The sequence below is a fragment of the Nycticebus coucang genome, chromosome 5 (assembly GCF_027406575.1).
Source record: "Nycticebus coucang isolate mNycCou1 chromosome 5, mNycCou1.pri, whole genome shotgun sequence".
Classification (NCBI taxonomy): domain Eukaryota; kingdom Metazoa; phylum Chordata; class Mammalia; order Primates; family Lorisidae; genus Nycticebus; species Nycticebus coucang.
In genome coordinates, this window is record NC_069784.1 from 124,801,939 (window position 1) to 124,824,870 (window position 22,932).

Genomic DNA, 22,932 nt, shown 5'->3' on the forward strand with positions numbered 1-22,932 from the left:
GTGTGACAGGTACGTATTCAAAGTGTACAACCACTTCATAGAGGAATGATGTCTTCTCAAATTATCTATTAGTTTTGAATTTTGATTAATAAATTTGTGTTCTTGTAAAATCAGTACCTTCCATTTAATCAAGATTATTACTCAAAGTTCTGATTCAGTCCTAACACTAAGAAAATTAGAACCAAATGATAGCAGAAAATACTGAAAAACCACTTTATGGAAACAAATCTTAGGAATACCAGTCTTCAGATATTAATGTAAGAGTTCAGGGGAATTTGCTGAAGTTTTTCTACGTTATCAAGCTTCTTTTTCTTATTCCTTGTAACACAGCCTTTGCACATACACACAAATAATAAGTCGTAATCATTAGAGACAAAAGTTGCACAAAAGAAAGAATAAAAATCATGGTTTAAGTTTTTTTTTTTTTAGCTTATAAAATGTTAAAAGTTGGTGGTAGAGGCAAGTCCTGTATTTTTGAAGAGCTGATAAATGCCTTTATGATGTGACTTGAAAAATTCCAGGGAAATTTCCCTGCCTGGAATTCTATCCTCAGAGATCGGTAGGGACCCCTTTCCAAAGTAAGTACTGTATTCTGGAAGGCTCTATGTCAGATGAGCTCAGCTGATAAATGCTTGGCAAAGCCCCAGCAGGGTGGCAGCAGGCTCCCCAAGGCTGCAGAGCAAAAAATTGGGGAGCTGGGATAGAGAGGAGGAGGGCCAGGGGCAGGGGACATAACTCTTTCACAATCTGGCCCCAGCCTGACCCTGTTAGAAGGCTGTTTTCTTGTTCAAAGGATAGTTTGTTTATTTGAAAGAAGATGGTCTATTGCATTTTTTTTTAATAGCTGCAACTTTTTATTCTATCTCCTTGGTTCCATTAGACTCTTGAAATTAAATTGCCCCCTTTCAGAAGAGCCTATCCTCATTTTGGCAAGCCTGGGTGGGGAGTTGTTTATTCAAAAGAGGGTGTTGTTTGTGTCTCAGTGGGGCATAGGCAGCTGTGAGGAGACGGCTGTCCCCTCAGCAAGGCTGTGCCTATGGGCCGGTCCTTCCAGGGGTCCTGACCAGGCCACACATACCGCCCCCTTGGGAACCATGCACGGAGGCCCGTCCCTGCACACTGCACGCACAGGGCCTCAGGTACTGGGCTGAAATGGATCTACTGATTTACCACATTATTCTAGATCCAGTGCTCCGAAGCCCCTTGCTTTACCCAGTTGCCAAAAATGGGGCAGTTCTGTTCCTGGCCCCAAGCCTTGCAGAGCTGCTTAGCATACAGCTGAGAGGAGGCCTCAGCTCTGAGGGTGAAGTAATATCATCTTGTGCTGCCCTGTGATTTGGAAGAAAATGGGAAGTGGGAAGTGACCCTAGGATTTGAGGGCCACTGTTGCTTTATAGGTGTGGGGACAGGGCTGTGTGCCCAGGTGGGGTAAGCGCCCCTCCACTGCCTACTTGGACCTTATAGCCCTGGGCCAGGTTCCATAAACAAAATCATTTTATGAACACCGCCTGTCTATACAAAGACATCGCTGTCATAGCAATTTGTTTTCAAATATTTAAGCATTTTTTAACTATCCTCCATATTTTCTGGAAACAACTAGCTCTTCTAAAACTGTCAATTTCTTTCCAAACTGTTTTTCATTTGCATTTACTGGAAAATAATTTTTAAACAAATTAGTGCTAGCCCAGATAACAAATTCAATGTAGAGTGACCATAACCTGAAAAGGTAGTTGTCTTAGGCTCATTTCTCTTTGTCCAGAGCCACCGGCTTCCCAGTGCGGAGGTGGCTGCCTCTGGTTTGGGTGTGACAGTCCTCTGAGCACGCTTGGATGCATCTCAGTACCTGAGACTCTTCTCCAGATGGGTCCAGGTTCCCTTATTACCAGGGTAGGAGACTCCCTGGCACACACACCGTATTTAATGAGGCTGAATGACTTCTAATGAAAAGCAACTGTTGTCATTTCCAAGCCAGGGAGGCAGTCTCATTCCTGCCGAAGCCACTCCCTTTCCTACACTCTGAGCTTCCATGAAAGTGGATTTGTTGTGCTGTCATTTTTATTTTGCCAGTTACACATGTGACTCAGTCTTGCGCTTTGCTTAGAACCTGGCCTTAGAAACTCTCCTGGGGAAATTTTCTGCTTCGATAGCGCTTTGCACTTTCAAACTCGGAAATGTGTCAAGTTGCACAGCCTCCCTTCCCTCAACCCCCGCTGGAAGAGCAGTGTTCCCAGGGAGAACGCTACCTCTGTGACTCTGTATTCCGCTGGCTGTGAAGTGTGGAAAGTAATGCATATTTAAAAGAAAAGATGCGTAATTTACAGCTTCTTAATTCATAAAGAATTCTGTGAATCATGTTGGCCCTGTTGAATTCTGGAGAAGGCTGAAAATTGGCCAGAGTCAGCAGAGGTTTTCAGAAAGCTATGCATTTTAAACTGCTTGAAAGTTTTGGACTCCGAATGTCCTTTAACTTTGGAAGTATACATATGAAATTCTGGTGTATGGAAATTTCCACTCTATCCTGACCAGCCAACGGTGTCCTGTGAATGAAACCATCATTCTTCTTAAAGAGAGAAAGTGAATAAGGGATTTGGATTGCCGGCTTTCTAAACGATTCAGTAAATATCTATGCTTTCTAAATCTTGGAAGGTAAGAAAATAATGCTTTTCATTTCCAACTCTGTCAAATTTAGCTTCTAATACCAAGTCAAGTTAGGGGCTTAGGACATGATATACTTTTATTCCTCTCTTAGCTGCCCTAGCTGGGTGACTTGGCCAGTGATTTAACCTCTTCCAACCTTTCTTGTGTCGCCCATACAATGGGACCATATCATCTGCCAAGCCAGTGTCACAGGGTTGTTGGGGGAGTCAACTTAACATTCTTACACAGCAGTGCTTTGGAAGATCTGAATCTCTAGAACATACTTCAGCATTGATGCTCTCATGCCCTGGGCTCCATGTGACCTGAAGGGGCCATTTTTTCCTGTCGACATGGAACTTCTCCCCTCGGGGAGCCAGCACGGGCTGCTGTTTGCATGGGGCTCAGGACACGTTGGGCCCTGAACCTTCATGTCTGCCTCTAGTGAGGTCTCAAATTGCCTCACTAGACCCTTTCCCCCAGGGAACTCATTTCTGAGGAAACTGCCTCTCTGTGTGTTCCCAACAGCTGGAGATGCGTTTTGATCCCAGCCCGTTGGCATACATTTGTCCTGTGTTTATTTAGTTGGAAACCTAAGCTTGCGTAGGCCCTGGGTTATAAAGTCATCTGAGCACACGTGGCTCCCCGCTGAGCCCAGCGCTCTGCCAGGCTGAAGTGAGCTGTCCAGAGACGCGGCGGGTGGGGGAGCCCCCACTTCAGAGGCAGCCTTTGGAGTCCATTTGTCCTGGGATGTCTAAAGCAGGAATCACAGGTGGTTTTAGGACCAAAGGCCACCTCTAGAGGTTAGCAAGACCTGAGGCATCCCTAGGGGCTTCAGACAAACGGAAGAAGCTGGGTGAGGTAGGAGCCAGGGAGGGGAGGAGGGGACAACAAAAGGATTGGGGGATTTTAGAAAGAGGCTAGAGTGCCACCAGCTGCTGCCTGCGCTTGGCTGCCATGATACAGCAGTAGCATGTGTGTGGCATATCACAGGGGTCAGCGTGCTTTCCATGGTTATTAGGGCATCCACCCTCACAGCCCCCCGTGTGGGGACTGCCCTTACAGACAGGACTATGAGCTCAGAAAGGCTGGGGGTAGGGTGGAGGTTCAGACCAGGGAAGGACAAATAAAAGGGCAATTATCAGGAGGTGCATGGGACTGGGGATAAAAGGACCACAGCAGCCAAGGAAGACCAGGACATGCCAGGCAGAGCCAGGCCCCATGGGAAGCACGTAAGCCACGGAGCAGGCAAGCTGGAATCGGTGGAGAATTGGGGCCAGTTCTAGTCAGCAAGTGTGTTGGTGGCCCAGGCTACCCAGGGCTTCTAGCTCCCTCAGCAGCTGACTATCCCCTCCCCTCTGTCCGTGGCCTTCCCCACCAGCTGCCTGCTGTCCTCTACAGCTCACCTTCAATCTCCCACTCAGTCACTCTGTCCAGTATCTCCAGATCATGTTCAGGGGCCACTGAGACTCATGTCTTTCCTGCTATGGTCAGATGGAGAGGATGGGGTGTGGCCACCTATACGCGAAGTGCCTGTGCTAGTCTCCCATTGCTGCTCTGATGATGGATCACACACCCAGTGGCATAACCAACAAAAATTTGTTACCTTGACATCCCATAGGTCAGAAACCCAAAATGGGCCTCACTGGGCTAAGCTCAAGGTGTTGGCACGGCTGCACCCTGGGCAGAGTCTCTAAGGGAAGGTTCGTGTCCCTGCCCACTCGGGTGGCGGACAGAATCCATTTCCTTGTGCTTGGAGACCTGAGATCCCATTTTACTGGTGGCCATTGGCTAAGGGCCATTTCCATTTTCTAGAGGCCATATTCCTTAGATCATGGCCGCTGCCTCCATCTTCAAAGCCACCACCAGGGGGTTGAGTTCCTCTCCTGCTTTAAATCTCTCTTCTTCCATCACATTTCTCTAATCCACATGAGGAGGGCTCTCCACTTTTAAGAACTTATGTCATTACATTGGCCCCCCCAGATAATCCACCATACTCTTCCCCCCTCAAGGTCTGTAACCCTAGTCACATCTGCAAAATCCCTTTTGCCATGTAAAGGTAACACATTCACAGGTCCCAGGGATTAGGACATGGACATCTTTGAGGTCCATTATTTTGCTTACCACAATGTCACCAAGGTCTACTCAGAGGGGGGCCAAAGAGGCTGTGGGCAGGACAGGCATCCTGACCTGTGGCTCATTCCACTCAAAGTGGGGGAGCCCGTAGCTGCTCACCACTGTGCAAGCTTCCATGCAGCAGCACCAAGCTATGGTGTTCCTGCTCTTGGTCTGCAGATCCCACTGTCCAGTCATACATTTTGCTTTTTCTCCTACCAGTGACCCATCCATCCATCCATTATTCATTCACTCAATAAATATTGATTTAGTACCTCCTATGTGACAGGCACTATGGTAGGAGCTCGTGGAGCTCAGAGAAGTGAATGTTGGACTGAGATCTGAAGGGCAGGAAGAGAAGGAAAAACATTCAGGATAGGGAACAGCAGCTCCAAAGGCCCTGTGGCAGGAAGGAGGACCATGAGTGGGGAAGACCCAGAGAGGCTGTGACAAGGAGCACTGAGGAGGGAAAGAGCTGGGTCCAGTCAAGGGAGTAGACAGGGGCTGGACCCCAGACAGCTGCCCAGGTCCTGCTGAAGATCCCTGGAAGCCGCTGAAGGGTTAAGGCATGTTAACAGGGGACTGTTACATTTGTGGAAAAAATCGCTTTCACTACCACATACAGAGCAGAGGGGGCCTTAGGTAGATGCAGACAGGCCAGCGATCCAAGTAGGAGACACACGGAGGACGTGGACCGTGTGTGAGGAGCGGCTCCGGTGGGGTCGAGGGCAGCGGTGGGGAGCATGGACTGAGGCGCGTGAGGCCTGTCACTCTTCTTCCAGCTGCTTGCTGCCTGGTTGGCAGTGAAGAGTCCCAACGGGATGCGCCAAGCTCTGGGGAGATCATAGCTCAGGCAGCCACACGGAGTCGCTGGAGTTGCCCTTGGCTGGGCCATGTTTAATTAGCAAAAGAATGAGGCAGACACTGCAGTATGAGAAATGACGCAAGGAAAGAAGTCAGGGAGAGTTGGGGTCATTGGAAGCGACTTTTCAGAAGAGAGAGGTGGACACTGAGTGTTTAGGGGAGGATACAGACAGGACAAGGTAAGGCTCAGGGTGAAGGCAGGAAGGGACTGTTTCAGATGAAGTGACATTTTAAAAAATGTGCAAAAGCCTGAGGGCTCCAGGCTTACTCTGGTGAACTGGCCATTTGGCCGGAGCAGAGGGGCGAGGGGGTGAGGAGCTGGAGACAGTGAGACTTTCCTTCAGATGTCCCTGTAGATGCAGGGGTGGGAGGGAGCAAGCCCTGCTGTGACGGCTGCCCGGGTAAGTTGTCCCAACCTGCTCTCTGGATGTGAGATCCCCCTGGAGGACACCCCACCCCACCCCCAGGGGCTGCCAGAGCACAGCCAGGTACAGTGCGCCTGCCACTGGCCACCTGTCAGCTGAGTTTATCACTGTTCCTCCCCACCCCCGTGCACAAGTCAGTGGATGACTGCAGCTGTGTCTCCACAGGGCACAAGGTAGCTCCGCTGCCGGGGCAGGTGGCTGTGGTTCTCAGCCTCCACCACTAGCCACTCATGGGAGTCACCTGGTGAGCTTTACAAGCTCCTGATGCCTGGGTCCTACAACTGAAGATTCTGCTTTAATGGATCTAGGGTGCAACCTGGGCTTTGGGATTTTCTTTTTAAAAAGCTCCACAAGTGATGCCAAAGTGCACTAGATTTGAGAAATACCAAGACATTAACAACATCCACTTTTGGCTGTATCTGCAGGAGCTGTTTTCACTGAGAGAAGCATCTCTACCCATTTGGAGAAAGGCGTATATGCCTGACTCGTAAAATTTTTATTTGTTAGGCTTTTAATTGGCATATGCAAATAAATGTCATTAAGGAGGCCTGATGTTATAGTGCAATTTTTGTTTTATTTATGAATATTCTGTATATGTCTTAAGTCAGACTTTTCTTTTAAAGTTGAAGTGAACTAAGAAAATGCCAGGAAGGCTATGTTAACCAGTGTGATGAAAATGTGTCAAACGGCCTATAAAACCAGTGTATAGTGCCCCATGATTGCACTAATGTACACAGCTATGATTTAATAAAAAAAAAAAAACTGAAAAAAAAAAAGTTGAAGTGGATAAAATGTATTGTCTAGAAATCAAAGAGTATATTATACTCTGCATTTCAGATCTCATTTTAGGAAGCCATGCTTTAGGCAGTAAAACAGCGAGCACTTTGATGAATAAAATATTTTAGCATATGGACATCTTTTTATTAAGGTTGACAAGGCACTTGGAATTCATTGCTATTGCTTCAAAGAGACAGGTGGCATTCTTTAAATGCAGGCCAACTCATACAAAGATGTATAAATGCTAAATAAAAAGATGTGGATGAACACAACTACACTTTAAATGCAGTTAGGAAATGTTCTTTAAATGCAGTCAAGAAGCTTGCTATTCAAAGCAGCTATGGGGTGAAGTTTTATATAAAGTGAAAAACTAATGACTTCATTTATCGATGTTAAAACTTTGAATTTCATACCCTACACTTGTTTTGCAGAAGTTGGCATACCTCTGTATAGTTGTCCTCAATTGCTTTGCCATTTGTAATATTTTTTCTCTGCCCAACTGTTTTACATACACAGTATAAATTCCCCTAAGGCTGAGTGACCTCCAAAAGTGTTCTTCAAAATATTTTGCAAAGTCTAAAGACAGGAAAAGTAAGTGTAAAACATCTAAGAGATTTATGGGAATCTCAGCTTGAATTCTAATTGCAAGTGCTTATGAAAATGTTAATATTAACATGAAATAGCTGGCAGTTTTTCTAATAAATGTAAATTGCATTAGAGAGGGTGTAATTGGAAAAATATTTTCTTCACTCGGCCTCTCTCAAAACAAGTCTCGGTAATATTTCTTAGCTGCAGCAGCCTTGCCCTCTAATGGCTGGAAACTGAAGGACAAGACTAAAATACTTTTGACTACGAGGAAGTTAGAAAATAAGAGGGACTAGATGAACATTGGTCACCATTTTGACAAAGTGTGGGGCATGATGTAGATGTTAGTATGAGCTTATTATTAAAAGGAGACAGCTGTGTTGGGACTGGAGGCCAGGGAGCCAGTTTTGCTGAGTGCCTTGGAGGTCAGGACAATCATGGATAGAAACATGTATTATTGATTAGTTACTTGCTCTCCCAAAATGCAATTGAAAGCTCAGACTTGCCTTATAATGGTAGGACGTTTAAATGCTTGGAAAAGGCATAGAATAAATAATCAAGCCTGGACACTGTGATAGTCCCAGTTCATAATCATTAAGCACATTTAACAAACTACTTTTGTTCCCTGTTACAACTGACTCGTGAATGTCACAGCATATAAATAATACTAGTAAATATGGTTTGGCAGAAATTATTACTGAGAAGTTCGATTTCATCCCATATGACGTTTTCATTCATCTTCTGGGAAAGCAGCCAGGATTGAATGAAACAGGTGGGGGCTCAGCTAGCTACAGAATCATGCAGCTTCTAGGAAAAGACCTCCTTTTCTCTGACCCTAAACCCAGGCAGATATTCGTGGTTGAATGAAAGATTTTTAACTGCAGCCTACACAGTTTCCTGACAAGTACAAAGCTGTTAAGAAATGGTTCTGCGAGACACCCATTTAATGGTTAAGGCATTTGGTCTCCTAAAAAGTGGCTGTGTGTTTGATACAGAGGATTACAAAGGAAAAATATAATGGAACTGTGTCATTGTTTAGCTAACCGTTTCTGTACTCACCTCCTTTTGTGTGAAAGAGTAACATTAGTGTGACTTCCATGGTAAGATGTCTGCCCCTGGACCACCTGCAGAGATTTAAGCACTTATTCCTGGTCTTTGAAATTATGTCACCTCTTGGATGTGACTTATACATAGAGTCAGCAGGTGGATAAGAGAAAATCAAGTTCAATAGGAAAAGGAGGAAATTTAATGACAATAAATCTCAGGTAAAGTTGATGCATGGTATGTCTGACTACTGTTACTAAAACCCGTATGAGATTAAGTGACCTAACCCAAGGCAGTAAGATTAGCTTTCATTACTGCTAATCTGTATTTCCCCGGGTAATTATTACTCAGTGTGGATTACATTTCTTTTTTAACTACTCATATATTACTCCTTAAATTTTTCAAATGATTTCTCGTAAATTTTCGTATGTTATTTGTGTAAGTCTTAAATTTTTAACTACGATGTAACTTGATGATAGGACACTATCTATTTCACTCTCAGTTCTCAAACACCCAATAACATACAGGTGTGTGGAGCAACAGTGATATTTGCCCCTTTTGTCCTCTTGGCTTGTACCCTTTCAATGTATTTTGAAATCTACAATGTGCTGGGCACTGTCACAGGAATAGCTGTGGCAAGATGGGTCCTTAGTACTATTTCCTGCCCCTACCACACACGAAGAAACACATCTCCCCCATATTCCATTATCAGAAAATGGTCCTGCCATCTATTCTAACGTTCAAACAAGAAACTCTGGAACAGAGGTCCTCAAACTTTTTAAACAGGGGGCCAATTTCCTGTCCCTCAGACCATGGGAGGGCCGGACTATAGTTTAAAAAAAAAACAACTATGAACAAATTCCTATGCACACTGCACATATCTTATTTTTGAAGTAAAAAAACAAAACGGGAACAAATACAATCACACCGCTTCCTGTGGCCCGCGGGCCGTAGTTTGAGGACCCCTGCTGGAATCATCCCTGCCTTGCATCTCCCCCATCCCCTAAGTTAGATGCCCATGGCAGCCCTCTTGGCCTGGGGTCCTCCCGAGGCTGAGGCACGGGCTAGTGGAAAGGGTGTTAGTGATCCCAGGAAACAGGAATGGAAGGCTGGAGAGAGAGAAACGGGTGAGAGAACATCGATATCAGGATGATCTCCAAGTTGGTTTCCTCCATGGGCAAACCGGGATAAGGCAGCCAGGGCTCTATAAGGGTAGTGTAGAAGTTGCCCAAGAATTCACATACATGAGGGAAGAAAGAGGGGCGCTGGTAGCCACTGATTCCATCACCCTAACTCCTGCACCTCGGTGGTGGTTGCACCAGGAATAGGGACAAAAGCGAGGGACGTGCTGAGCCACTGAGGTCCGTTGCTCTTAGGTTACGTACATGTGAAGCTTGTGATTGTGGCAATGGCTGGAGAGAAAGTGGCTGAGAGGATGTGACACAGGGCACAGGAATGTCCAGTCAGCCGTCAAGCCTGGCACCCCCTCTGTAACGTCTCTCTGATCAGTTCCCAGCACCAGTTGTCAGGAAAGCCCTCGTCATTTCTCACCCGGGTTTCTGCAAAAGCCTCAGAGCCCATCAACCTGTCTCCAGTTCATCTTCCAGTCCGTGGTCAGCGTGTCTAATGCGCAAATCTGCTACTGTCATTCCCCTGCTTAAAACTCTGCTTCTTAAATGTCATGTCAGCTGTCTTTATTATTCTGTTAATACTGTTTGATCAAAAAGCGTCACAACTGCCTGTGAATTTCAGTTACAAAAATGCATTGCAGGGTGGCACCTGTGGCTCAAAGAGCAAGGTGCTGGCCCCATATACCGGGGGTAGTGGATTCAAGCTCAGCCCCCAGCCAAAAAAAAAACTGCAAAAAAAAAAAAATATATATATATATATACATTGCAAACCAAAAGAGAAAAGATAGGACAATCAAAAAATAGTGTAGGGAATGTAAGATTAGTTAAGGAACCCCACATACGTAAATCCAGATGGATTAAAAAAGTAAAATATGAAAAATCAGAAGACGGGAAGGATCGGTAAGTGTGCTGAAGGGTGGGAAAGCACATAAGCATCGGAAGAAATCACAAAAGAAATTTGTTCCTACACAAGCTAACAGTATTTCACACACACGAAAATAATTATAAATAATGGCAAATAAAATGAAAACAGTACTTACTACAGTTATGACAAGGGATTAATTCTTTAAGATGTTAAGATATACTAACTCTTATAAAGCAGTAAAAAACACCCACTGATCTCCCAATTGAAAAATTACAAACAAAATTCCAGATAATTTTTTTTTTTCTGAGACAGAATCTCAGTCTGTAGCCCTGGGTAGAGTGCCATGGCATCATAGCTCACAGCAACTACAAACTCCTGGATTTGAGTGATCCTCTTGCCTCAGCCTCCCGAGTAGCTGGGATTACAGACGCCCACCACAACGGCCCAGCTAATTTTTCATATTTTTAGTAGGGATGGGGTCTCCCTCTTGCTGGGCCTGGTCTTGAACTCCTGAGTTTATGAAAGCAGCTTGCCTCAGCCTCCCAGAGTGCTAAGATTACAGATGTGAGCCACTGCACTGGGCCAAAATTCCAGATAATCTGAAAAAAACTAGGCTTCATTCGTATTTTTTTTTAATTGCAAATTAAAGCAGTAAACCACCTTTAACATATCAAATTGGCAGAGATTTCAGAAATGATAAATAGTGGTGTTCTCATAAATGTCTAGTAACCACTTCTCTGGGTTCAGGGCTGTTTGTAACACTCAACAATTTCCGTGGTATGAACACTACCTCCTCTCTCTATGGGGTCCTTTCAGACTAACATGCCTGAGTCCAGTACATTCGTCTCTTGTGAGCTGTGGCAAGCTGGCCCCAGCACAACTCTGGCTCATCCTCAGTGCTGTCAAGGGGACGTCAGAATGGACACAGCCATCCATTTCTGTGGTCAGGACTCTGGGAGAGTGCTCCGTGGTGTGCGCTGCTCAGTTCCTCAGCCGTGAACTGTGTCATCATGCGTTTTTATCTTTGCCAGTCTAAGAAACGAGAAGTGATGTGTCAGCAGCATTTTCAGTTGGACTTCTCTCTTCATGAGTGACAATGAGCATCTCACAGGTTTGAGGCATTGCTATTTCCCTCAGGCATCATATCATTTCCTATTTTGCTACCATTATGATTTCTAGAAGCTCTTTAGAAAATTACAGGATCCGCCATTATTTGTGATATGAATTAGTACTTTCTTTTTTTTGTTGTTGCAGTTCAGCCGGGGCTGGGTTTGAACCCACCACCCTCGGTATATGGGGCCAGCACCTTACCCACTGAACCACAGGCACCGCCCCGAATTAGTACTTTCTTTTAACTTTCTTTGTGTGTTTTTCTTTCTATGCATATTTTTTTTCTTTCTTTGTAGTCAGACTTATCCAGTTTTTTCTTTATTATAGCGTCTAAGTTATATGCTACACCTTATTAACTCTAACACTGTACAAAATATTCTCCATGGTATCTTCCAGGGTTTTGTTTGTACTCACGTTAATTAAAATCTTTATTCCCTCTGAAATTTATTCTTGTATCAGATGTGACATATCAATCCAATGTCTTTTTGCCTAGGTGACTTGTGAATGATTTCAACGTTTATGGAATAATTCTTTTCATCATTAATCTAAAATATCACCTTTATCATATAATAAATTCTTGCTTTTAGAGAGATTTATTCTTTGCTTTTTATTTGTTCCATTAATGTGTGTCTTTAAGTACACTATTCTATATATGTGTGTGTATATATACACACATGTATGTGCGTGTGAATGGAAACTATTACATAATGTGTAATATATATTATATAACATGTAATAATTATTGTATATACACATTTTATTATCTGGCGAGGTCCAATCTCTCCTCATTACTTGGCTTTTCTCCCACGTGTCAGAGCACTTCATCTTTGTTCATTTTTCCTTAGGAACTTTAAAATCAGCTTGTTCAATTTCCCCTGCCTGACATACCCAGAAAACCCTGTTTTTACTTACTGGGTTTACATTAAGTTTTATTTTATTGATTCATGTATTTATTTATTTAGAGACAGAGTCTCACTCTGTCATCCTCGGTAGAGTGCCGTGACGTCATAGTTCACAGCAACCTCAAACTCTTGGGCTTCAAGTGATCCTCTTGCTTCAGCCTCCCAAGTGGCTGGGACTATCAGCAGGCTGGCTCAGGCTGATCTCAAACTCCTGAGCTCAAGTGATCCACCCACCTCCGCCTCCCAGAGTGCAAGGATTACAGGTGTGAGCCACTGTATCTGGTTAATTAGGCTTTCGATTAACATAGGGAGAATTGACATCTTTGGTTGAGTCTTATTTTTCGTGAATATATTTTGCCTTTCTATTTATTGAGCATTTCATTTATATCCCTCATGAGCAGCGATTCTCAACCTGTGGGTTGCAACCCACAGGAACTGTAGTAAAGGGCTGCGGCATTAAGAAGGTTGAGAACCACTGCTCAAGAGAGTTGTAAAGTTTGCTTCATTTAGATCTTGCAAAGTTCTTGTTAAGTTGATTTCTCGATATTTTATTTGTTGTGGCTATTGTTGCATATTAATATGACTGTTACTAATTTCTATGTATTATTTTTAACTCATCCAACTTAATAATTTCTCTGTTCATCAGTAGAGCTTTCGGGAGATACTTATCAGTTTATCATGTAAAATTATACCCCCAGGTGATAATAATGACAGTTCTTTCTTTTCTCCAGTTTTTAGAAATCTTAGCCATTTGTTTTTTTGTATCTCTATAACAACGTTAAATATAAAGGTGATAAAAGTTGGTTTCTTATAGGAGTCTGATAATTAAAAAGTAAATTGTTAATTGTCAGTTTTGGTCATTTCTACTTGTTTCTACTGAAGTATAATGTTTATAATCCAGACCTTTTGGGATTCCATTTCAGGGAGAATATAAGCAGCATGAATCTCAACATCTAATGACAGAAAAATCTAGAGAAAAAGACAAAGACTATTTCATTAACCTCCCCCGCGCCACCTGTAACTTAGATGTTATTTGTGATAAACCACAAACTGCAGAGTGGCTGCTTTTCCAACAGTCGGTGTCACCAGAGTAAATTCAATGTCCCTGTCCTTTCTTGAGGTCTCAGGGCTGGATGTTACTTTATTTCTTTTCCCATGGGGGTGGTTTTCCTGGCAGTCTGTCCACACCTCAGTGACCACATTTAATACTTGTAATAAACACAGAATAGATTGATTATCCACATTTTGGCAATACAAGGGAAAGATGAAAGACAACTGGCCAGTGACAGTCAAGTTGGGTACATTTCACTTTGCTTTTAATTATGACAGCAAATGTAAAAACGAGTTGTTCCAAGTTGGGGTGGTCTTTGGTGGTCTTGGGTTTTTAGTAGAGACAGGGTCATCTACAGACCTCATCTCCCTGCCTTTGGTTGTAAAGCCTGCTTTGATTCCCTGTGAAGGCTGCTACAAAAAGACTCCCCAGGGCTTTGGAGGGACCCTGAGCACACCTGACCCGATGTTAGACAGGTGAGAGGTCTTTGATGAGGCCTCTGCGTTTTGAGCAGTTTTGAGTCCATCTGCGTAACTACAAATGGAGACGCAAATAAGCCCACATCCTCGGAGGATGTTGACACTCGGTTGGGTGACATTTCTCTTTGAAGTTTTGGACTTGAGAAGCACTGTGGGAGAACTTCAAAGTGACAACCACTTCCTGTCATGCTCAGTCTGGGCCCTGTGTGGTCAGCAAGCCGTGACTTTTTTTCCTTTACTTTCCGAAACTCAGTTGAAGCGAGAGAAGTGAACCTCCTCGCTTGAATTGTTTTGACTTTTAATGTGTTTCCAAGACTTCAACGTTCCCATTTCTGGCTGCTCCCCTCATTAATTTAGATTATTCATTTCAGAAATCGCCTATGCCTTTTGCCTTTCTGGGCAAACCCAGGTGTTAAAGCCCGAGTACCTCCTCGCTCTGAGTGGTGGGTTGTGTATCCGCCTGTCACAGATTAGCTCCTCCTGCCTCATGATGTCTCCTTCCTCCCATGAATACTTTGGCTGCCTTCTCAATCGGGAATTTCTTGGCCATTGTCTGAGAGTTGGAGCTGTTGCTTTCATGCCTAGGGAATTTTTTTGTTCGATCTGATCAAGTTACTTAAAACTTGTAAATAATGTATGTATATCATCTGCATGCCATGATCCTGATTTTTTTCTAAAGTTCTTCATCTAGTCAGTCCAATCTGTGCTGAAACCCTTTTTGTTTTTCCTTTAGAATGTCTGGAAGATTCCCTGGCCCTCTGTCCACTGCCACTGCCAACACCGCAGCCTTTCATGTTTTCCCTCTGCAGCGCCTCCGGTGGGTCCCCCTCCCTTCCACCTTGCGCGGTGCTGCCAGGTCAGTTTTCCCAGCACCGGCTTCAGATCACGCCCTGTGAGCCCTGCTCGATAAGCTTGATGACTCCTGCCTATTATGATGAATTTGAAAGGCCTTTCTCTGGCTTTCAAGGCTCTATCCTGCCTTGACTTACTGCTTTCCGGAATAAATGCGAATCCAACCAAACTTTTTTTTTTTTGGAGACAGAGTCTCACTTCTCTTGCCCCAGGCTAGAGCACAATGGCATAACACAGCTCACAGCAACCTCAAACTCCTGGGCTCAAGCGATCCCCTTGCCTCAGCCTCCCGAGTAGCTGGGACTGCAGGCATCTGCCACCACCCCCGGCTAGTTTTTCTATTTTGAGTAGAGACAGGGTCTCCCTCTTGCTAGGCTGGTCTGGATCCGGAGCTCAAGCGATCCACCCACCTCAGCCTCCCAGAGTGCCCAACTGAACTTTTGACATCCTCTTTCCAGAAAAAGCTTATACTCATCTCTGTTCTCTTCCTTATCCTACACCAAGCTGAAAGGCCTTGTCTGTTCTCTTTCTCCATCCACATCCTGTTCGTCTTCCAAATTCCTACCTGAAGGTTCTCTTGACCACAACCGTGGGGCGCTCACTCTCCCTTTTCTAGAATCCCGGGTGCTCATGTGCTCTCCCGTCACTTTCCTTGTGTTCCAGGTATCGTTAGCACTTAAATGCTTATTTTGGTCCTTATGGTGGTCTTATGAGGAAGGTAGCAGCGTGATCTTATTTTAGGGATGAGAAGCCTGATGCTCAGAGAGGTTACGTAACTTGTCCAGAGTTAAGCTTCGTCCATTAAGGTGCAAACTCAGGCAGATGGGCTTCAGAAGCTGTGTTCTTAACCACGCAGCTCAACTGCTTCTGTTTGTCTTTTTTGACTCTCTCGTTTCCTAGGCCTTTTTCCAGCCTCAGCAGCAGCAGCTGAAAGGCAGGTGCCATCTTCACCGTTTTGCATATGTCCTTTTGCCTCCCTGGAGCTGGTCACATAGAGAGGTGTTAGAACGCTGGATGTGGGCAGGGAGCTTTACTGTCCTATTCACCGAAGTTTCTTCAGCAGCAAAACACACACACTCAATCTAGTATGTACTTAGTGTTCAAAGATTATTCATAGAATAAATGACAAAGTGAATATTTGATTGGTCCACAGTTTGAAACATATACAATCACATCAGTGCATCCTTCTCAAGTTCTTTATTCATATCAATTTGCATCTCTGTATTTTCTGTGCAGGGATCTCAGCAATTAAGCAGGGCTTGTTTCCAGTCTATGAAATGGATGGGTCTTTGTCTGTTTGTGCTGCTATAACAAAACACCTGAGACTGGGTAATTCATAAAGTACAGGAATTTATTTTCCCACAGTTACGGAGAGTGGGAAGTCCAAGATCAGGGTGCTGGCAGGTTTGTTTGTCTGGTGGGACCTGCTCTCTCTTTCCAAGGTAGTTCCTCTGCAGGGGAAGAATGCTGCGTCCTCACGTGGGAGGTAGAAGGGCAAGGGAATGAATACCTTCCAACAAGCCCTTTTGTAAGGGCACCTAGGCCCATTCACAAGCGAGGAGGCCTCATGCCCTAATCGCCTCATAAAGACAACTTCTCAAGACTGTCACATTGGCAATACCTGAATTTTGCGGAGGACATATTCAGACCATAGAGGGATGCCTAGGTGTCCTCAGAAGAGTTGTCTGTTGCTCATACAGATTTTACAGGCACTCCCAGGGTGCAGTGGGTCACAGAGTTCATCTTTCTATTGTAGCTGATGAAATTAAATTACATCAATTTACTTAAACCGATATTTTATGTCATGCTTAGCAGCCTTAACAAAAATGGTACTTTTAAACTTGAGCTCTATGAGTACTTGGTTTTAGATACATGATTATTGTCTAAAAGCAATTATAAGTAAATGAAATCTTAGGCTAATAAAATCATTAGTCTAACAAATCTTTTTTTTCCCATGGGAAAGCTCTTCTAAGCTGGGGTAAGGCATTATTTGTTTCACCCTATACCTAAAACTACTTTGGGCTCTCTTATTCATCCAGTGTTGATTTTAATGTTTTAGATAAAAAATACCTCATCTAATTCTCTATAAATGTTATTAGTAAAAGTCCAGTTTCTGCAGAGCACCATCTGTATTTGTAATTGATTTGCAAAGCTACATTTAGCATTGAGAATTTTGAAGTTCAGTTGAAATAAATGATTTTGCATCAAGGGGCAATAAGTGAACACCAAGTTTTCAAAGGGTTTTTCTTTTTAAGAAATTCAAAGCACCTCATTAAGTCTACAATCTTCCAAAAATGTACTAGTCTCCAAGATAGCCTTATTAGTCCCATTTTGCAATTGACAAAGCTGTGGCAAGGAGCAATTAAATATCTTTATCAGTCTGTGGGAATGAAGTCAAAAGGAGATCAACACTGGTGAATTTGGAGGCTGCAGACAAGGCAGGAATGAAAATGATCAGGAAGAAACAGCCAGATATCGGAATAGTCATCAGGGCCTTTTTAACACGAGTCTCAGGGAGCTGATAAAAGGATAAACTGAAACTATACCATTAGTCACAGCACTTTGAGGCAGAAAAGCAGCAGTGGTTTTCTCATCTCAACTGTTTGAGTAGAAAGGACTGGAACAGGAAGGTTGGGGGCTCCACGCAGAATTAAGCCCCCTTACGATGCTGCTGACTGCACAGGCCAAGCCGAGTTAAATGTTGTTGTTGTCTGTTTGGAGTTAAACCCTCCTCCTAGGTTCTTTCCTTTAATGTGAATAAACTTGGTAGGTCTCGCATTTTGTTACCAGCATCTTTTCCTGAACGTAATCCTCTGCATTTGGTTACATATACCACATGCACAAATGTTTAGACTATTTACATTCTGATATGGTCAACTGTTTCACTCTTTCTTTCAACAAATGCTCAGCACCTACTCTGTAGCCAGTCCTTTAGCAGATACTGAGAATGCACTAATGAAAAACACAGATGTGGTTCTGATCCTCACACCATGTAGAATCTGTCAGGGAAAACAGACATTAAATAAGTCATCAGGCTGTGGGAACATTATGCACTCAGGCAGGAGTCCCAGATGCTGCAAAAATCTCACATGGATGAGGTTTAAAAAGCAGAGACCATTCTGTATGTGAAGCTGGAGAAGTGGGCAGGGGCTCAATCAATAGCCTTAAAAAGATAGCCTAAATATCTGAAGCTTTATGCTAAAAACAATAAAAAGTCTTAGACATTGAATTGGGGTCAGGGAGCGGGTTTGATGGGAGAGAACTTGCATTTTTAATCTTATTTGGAAAGGCCCAGCACAGTAGTCATGCCTATAATCCTAGCACTCTGGGAGGCTGAGGCAGGTGGATTGTTTCAAGAGACCAGCCCAAGGAAAAGCGAGACCTCGTTTCTAAAAATAATCAGGTGTTGTGACAAGCGCCTGTAGTCCTGGGACTCAGGAGGCTGAGGCAAGAGAATCACTTGAGCTCAAGAGTTTGAGGTTGCTGTGAGCTATGACACCATGACACTCTACTAAGCATGACAAAGTGAGAGTCTGTCTCAATCAATCAATAAATCTTATTTGGAATGGAGCAACATAAATTATTTTAGTTTGGAATGGGATTGTCACGGTGTAGAAGGCCAAAAGGAATGGATAGATTAAGACATACCTATGGGGTAAATCAACCATTCCTTCATGAGTGATTAGATGGAAAGGAGGAAGAGGATGATGCCAACATTCTGGCTGGAGTGCTTTGATGGATGGTACTGAGGGCAGGGAATGAGGGGACAGAGGGGCAGGGATAATAACTTCCACTTTGGATACGCCAAGTCTCAGGTGCCTGAAGTACCTGTGAATGGAGGCCTCCAATAGGCAGAAGAGTGGGCCGGTCTGGATGTATGGAATTGGAAGTTATCAGTATGCGAAGAGAGAACAATTAATTTACTAAGAGGTCTATTCCATGAAGATTGAGATCATGTTTGCAGGAAAGTTAGTGCTTAATAATCATTTACTGAAGTTGTTGAGTTGAAGTTATGGCGTATGTTAAGGATGAGGATAAGAGGAGCTCCCACTTTTTGGGGAGCTGAAAACAAAGGAAGGTGATCAAGAGGCCCATGAAGAAAATACAGAAATGTGATGTCAGAGAATCAGACGAAAAAGTTTCGAGAAGAGGGGGTTGTTCATTAATTTGTCAGAAACTTCTAAGAAGGACATAAAATAAGAGTAAAAAATGTCACCATTGGATTTACAGCATGACCAGAGTAAGTGACCTTGGCAAGAACAATTTCTGTTTAGTGATAGGGGTAGAAACAAGATGGATGCGAGTGGCAGGCAAGAAAGACAGAAAAATGGTGGTGGGGAAGTCTGGTCCATGATGTTCTGGTGGGGCATGCAGGTTCACACGTGGGTGGAGCATCACTGGTGGTCTGTCTCACAGTCACCTGTCAGAGGAAGAGGTAGTCCCTGAGAACTAAGGGACTTGGGGACCCCACATCACTCTTGAAAAATAAATACGTACTGAGTGCTTACAATATACTCTGGAAGTGTATACATCCAAAGTGATTTAAATGCCAGGGTCCTTCAAGAAACGAATGCTAAGATGAGATTGGGTGTGCAAGAGGTTTATCGGGGGAAATGCCTATGAGGGGAAAAGGAGGTGGGAAGAGGCTTCAGACCCCCTGTGGTCTGATGCTTGTGAAGAACAGAGGGAAAGAATGTTGGGTAGTTATAACCAAAGACTACAGTGTAGTCCTAAGAAAGCTTCAGGCCAATGAGAGTTGTCAACCAAAGTCACTCACCAGAGAAGCGCATGTTTTGCAGGGATGGGCCTGCCTTAGACTCCCTGCCAGACTCAGTCACCGCCTGATATCAGTCACCCATGGGGAGCATAGCCGTGGCACAAATGGGGTAATAAAATCAAAATGAGGCAGTTGGGTTCATCAGCCCCTTGCTTTCCCTGCAGCCGAAGGGATACATGGCTGCCACACATATATCGTCTCATTTTCACAGCGTCCCCCTAAGGTAGGTATTATGTCCAAATTTAGACGCTAAATTTGGCAAATGTGTTGGTAGATGACATGCCAAGTAGAGGTTAACCAATTTGCCTAAGTTCACACAACTTGTAAATAGCAGAGCCTGGATTTCAGCCAGTGGTGTGCTAGAGCTGGCTCAGCCAATTTTGAGTTCAGTCCAATGTTCTCCCAAAGGAGCTCCTTTTGTGAGCCAATTTTTAAATTTGTAGGAATTATGCTAGTCAGTTGACATCAGGATGGTAGCTTGAGTTTGGCCATGGTAGGAGTATTTACCCCATGGAAGTCTGCATATGCTACAAAGCAGGCCTGTATTTGTTGTTGGTTTCTGAAAAGGTGGTTCCTTTACATCCACCTGCATACCCCTGATTTGGACCACAGTCATGTGACTCCAGAGCCAGCCTTCCAAGCCATGATGCTACATGCAATTGACTTTATGATTCTTTGATGCATTTTTGATGCAAAAATTTCCTAAACCACCACCCTCCCCATCCTCTGAATCCCAGTAGCAGAGGTTGTCCTGCCCTGAGTTCTGCCCTTCCTGGCACTGCCATCATCGTCACTGTGTCTGTCTCCCTACCCAGGTAGAAGGCTCTCAAGGACAGGGGAGCAGTTGTCTTACACATCCGGTATTCCCAGACTCCTGGACACCACACTGCTCCATCGATATTCCAAGGCGATGCTGATAGACGTCCTCACCCTATTGGTGGTTCGGGATTGGTGACATGCATGAAATAATATAAAAGGCTGTGCTGGATACAGTTGTATCTGTTCTTGATTCTTGCATTTATAAAGGTAGCCGCTAAATTGGGCAAATGTGTTTCAACCTCAAGATGACCTTTGAAGAGAACTGTGACATCCATTACAGCCCAGTGACATGGTTGATATGCTCCCACCTACTCCCACCCCCACACTGGGAAACACAGTTAATTACCTGCCTCCCTGGCCACTCGCGGTTTGTTAGGAAATTGCTTATCCTCCCAGCTCTGCACCCTTCAGCCTAGAGAATGAAATATGCACTCTGCCCGGATGTGCTCAGCAGTCCACTGTGTCCCAGCGCCTCAGCTCTGCAGAGCCCAGGAAGGGTTAGGGGGTCGGGAAGCTGCCCAGGGGGCTGCGGCTACTGTTCAAAGTGCTGTGCCCTAAGTGGCCCTGAGACATCAGGAGACTTGGTCTGATGGTCACCTCAAACTGTGTGATCTGTGAATTATTTAAAATGCTACTATTGCATGTGACTGAGCTGCAGACGCATTTGTTTGTGCCCCAAAGCCTGTTTCCAGACGGCACAACAGCTCCCTCGTGAAAGCAACACTTGCCCTCAAGGAAAGCTCATTCAAATCTTGACCTGGCAAAAGAATCTGTAAAACACCACTTCTACACCACTTCCAAAAATGTTTCTTCCTCCTTAATTTATTTTAGAAGTCCTTTCTGAGGGCCTGCTCTGTCACAGGAAACAAACAGCATTTGGGACACATCGGTGAATGGAATAAGAATTGCTATAGCCGTGGAGCTGACCATGTTTCATCTCTTGCTAATTCAAACCCCTCAATCTTGTTCATCACATGCATTCATTCATCAAACACGTATGCATTAGCCGAACAGCACTGGGCAATACTCTGTGCCAAGCACAGGGGTGGGGGCTAGGGCTGCAGAAACAAAACACAGACCCTGCCCTCAGCGTTCAGTCTAAGGGGAAGAGTCGGACGCATAAATGGGGTTAGAACATGAGGGCATCACCCAGGAGCCTCGGTGGAGGTGTGGGGAGTTCGCATCTGTGAGGCTTCCTGGAACAGGTGGCACCTGAGTTGAGTCTCGCAGGATGGGTAGAAGGTAGCCAGGCAGGGAGGGCAACTTTGAACTACTAGACAGGGGAGGGACTGAAGGCAGTGAAGGGTGCCCGGAGGAAGTAGCAAGCCCTGACATGGGACAGCCAGACAGGACCTGCATCGTAGGCCCATTCTCTGGTTTATTCTATTAATTTAGAAAATAGCGGTAGCAACACCCACAGTCACAGCCACCTTCCCTGTGGTGTTCTCTGAAAGACAATCAGGAAGCCAGATGAGGGTGGTTCCCTGGTCTCCGACCCGAAGCTGCAGACATCTGCACACTCTAGGCACCTCTGACAGGTAATACTGTCCCCTTCTCCCTACTTCCCCCACACATTTCCTCCTGGCCTCTTTCCATTCCCAAATCTGCATTTCAGAGGAGACGTCCTCCTATTCCCAAGGATGAGATTTGTTCTTTCTCTTTCGTGTCCTCTTTTCCTGATAGAATAAATCACTGGCCCACCTGTCTAGCAGCTCAGAGCACATCTCTCCCTCCCAGCCACGTTCCAACACGCGAGCAGAGCAATGAGCTTCCCAGCCCACATCTGCTCCTTCTGGAAACACCACGCCTGGAAATGTGGGAATCTCATCAGTCCTCCATCAGCCAATAAAAATGGGATAATAGAGTTTCAAAGGCTTTGAAAAGACAAGAAGCGTATAATTCATCATCTAATTCAGCATGTTTTTGTTATCATTTGTGGCCTCTAGACCTCTGAAGAAGCTATTTCTGGCCTTGTGAAAACTTTGTGATGGTAGAATTCTTTGACTTTAATAAGTACCTCTCCAAATAAAAACTCAGGTTAAAAAACTTAACATTTTCAAAAGGAATTACAATGGTGGAAGGAGGAAAGAACTGAGCATGAATTATTAAGAGGTTAGAAATTTCAGAGCCTTCCTTGTTGAAGGAGGCAGGCAAGCCCCAAAAGAAATTCAAGACCTGAATTTGTTACTTTTTGCCAACTGTGTTAGTATGTTCCTAATAATTACAAACTGACTATAAAAAAGGCTAAGATGTTAAATTAAAAAAGGGAAAACGAAAGTGATTGAGCTTTATCCTTGTTCAGATAAACTGAAAACCACTTGGATTGCATTGATGGACGTATCTTTTCTGCTACTGCGTACACGCAAAAGGAGCTAACAGGTCTCTACCTGTGTCCTGTTCCTGGTGAACAGACACCTGTTAGTTAAATTAAGGCAACACCTTCAGTCTCCTATGAAACCAAAGCCAACCGAATGCCATTGTTCATTCTCATTTGAGAGGCTGA

General features: G+C 44.3%; 1 protein-coding gene across 1 annotated transcript in view; it reads left to right on the forward strand.

Moving 5' to 3' along the window:
* The window catches only part of UST (uronyl 2-sulfotransferase), a 316,617-nt gene that overhangs the window by 222,164 nt on the left and 71,521 nt on the right, over nucleotides 1–22,932 (forward strand). The gene's annotated exons all lie outside the window — the stretch shown is intronic.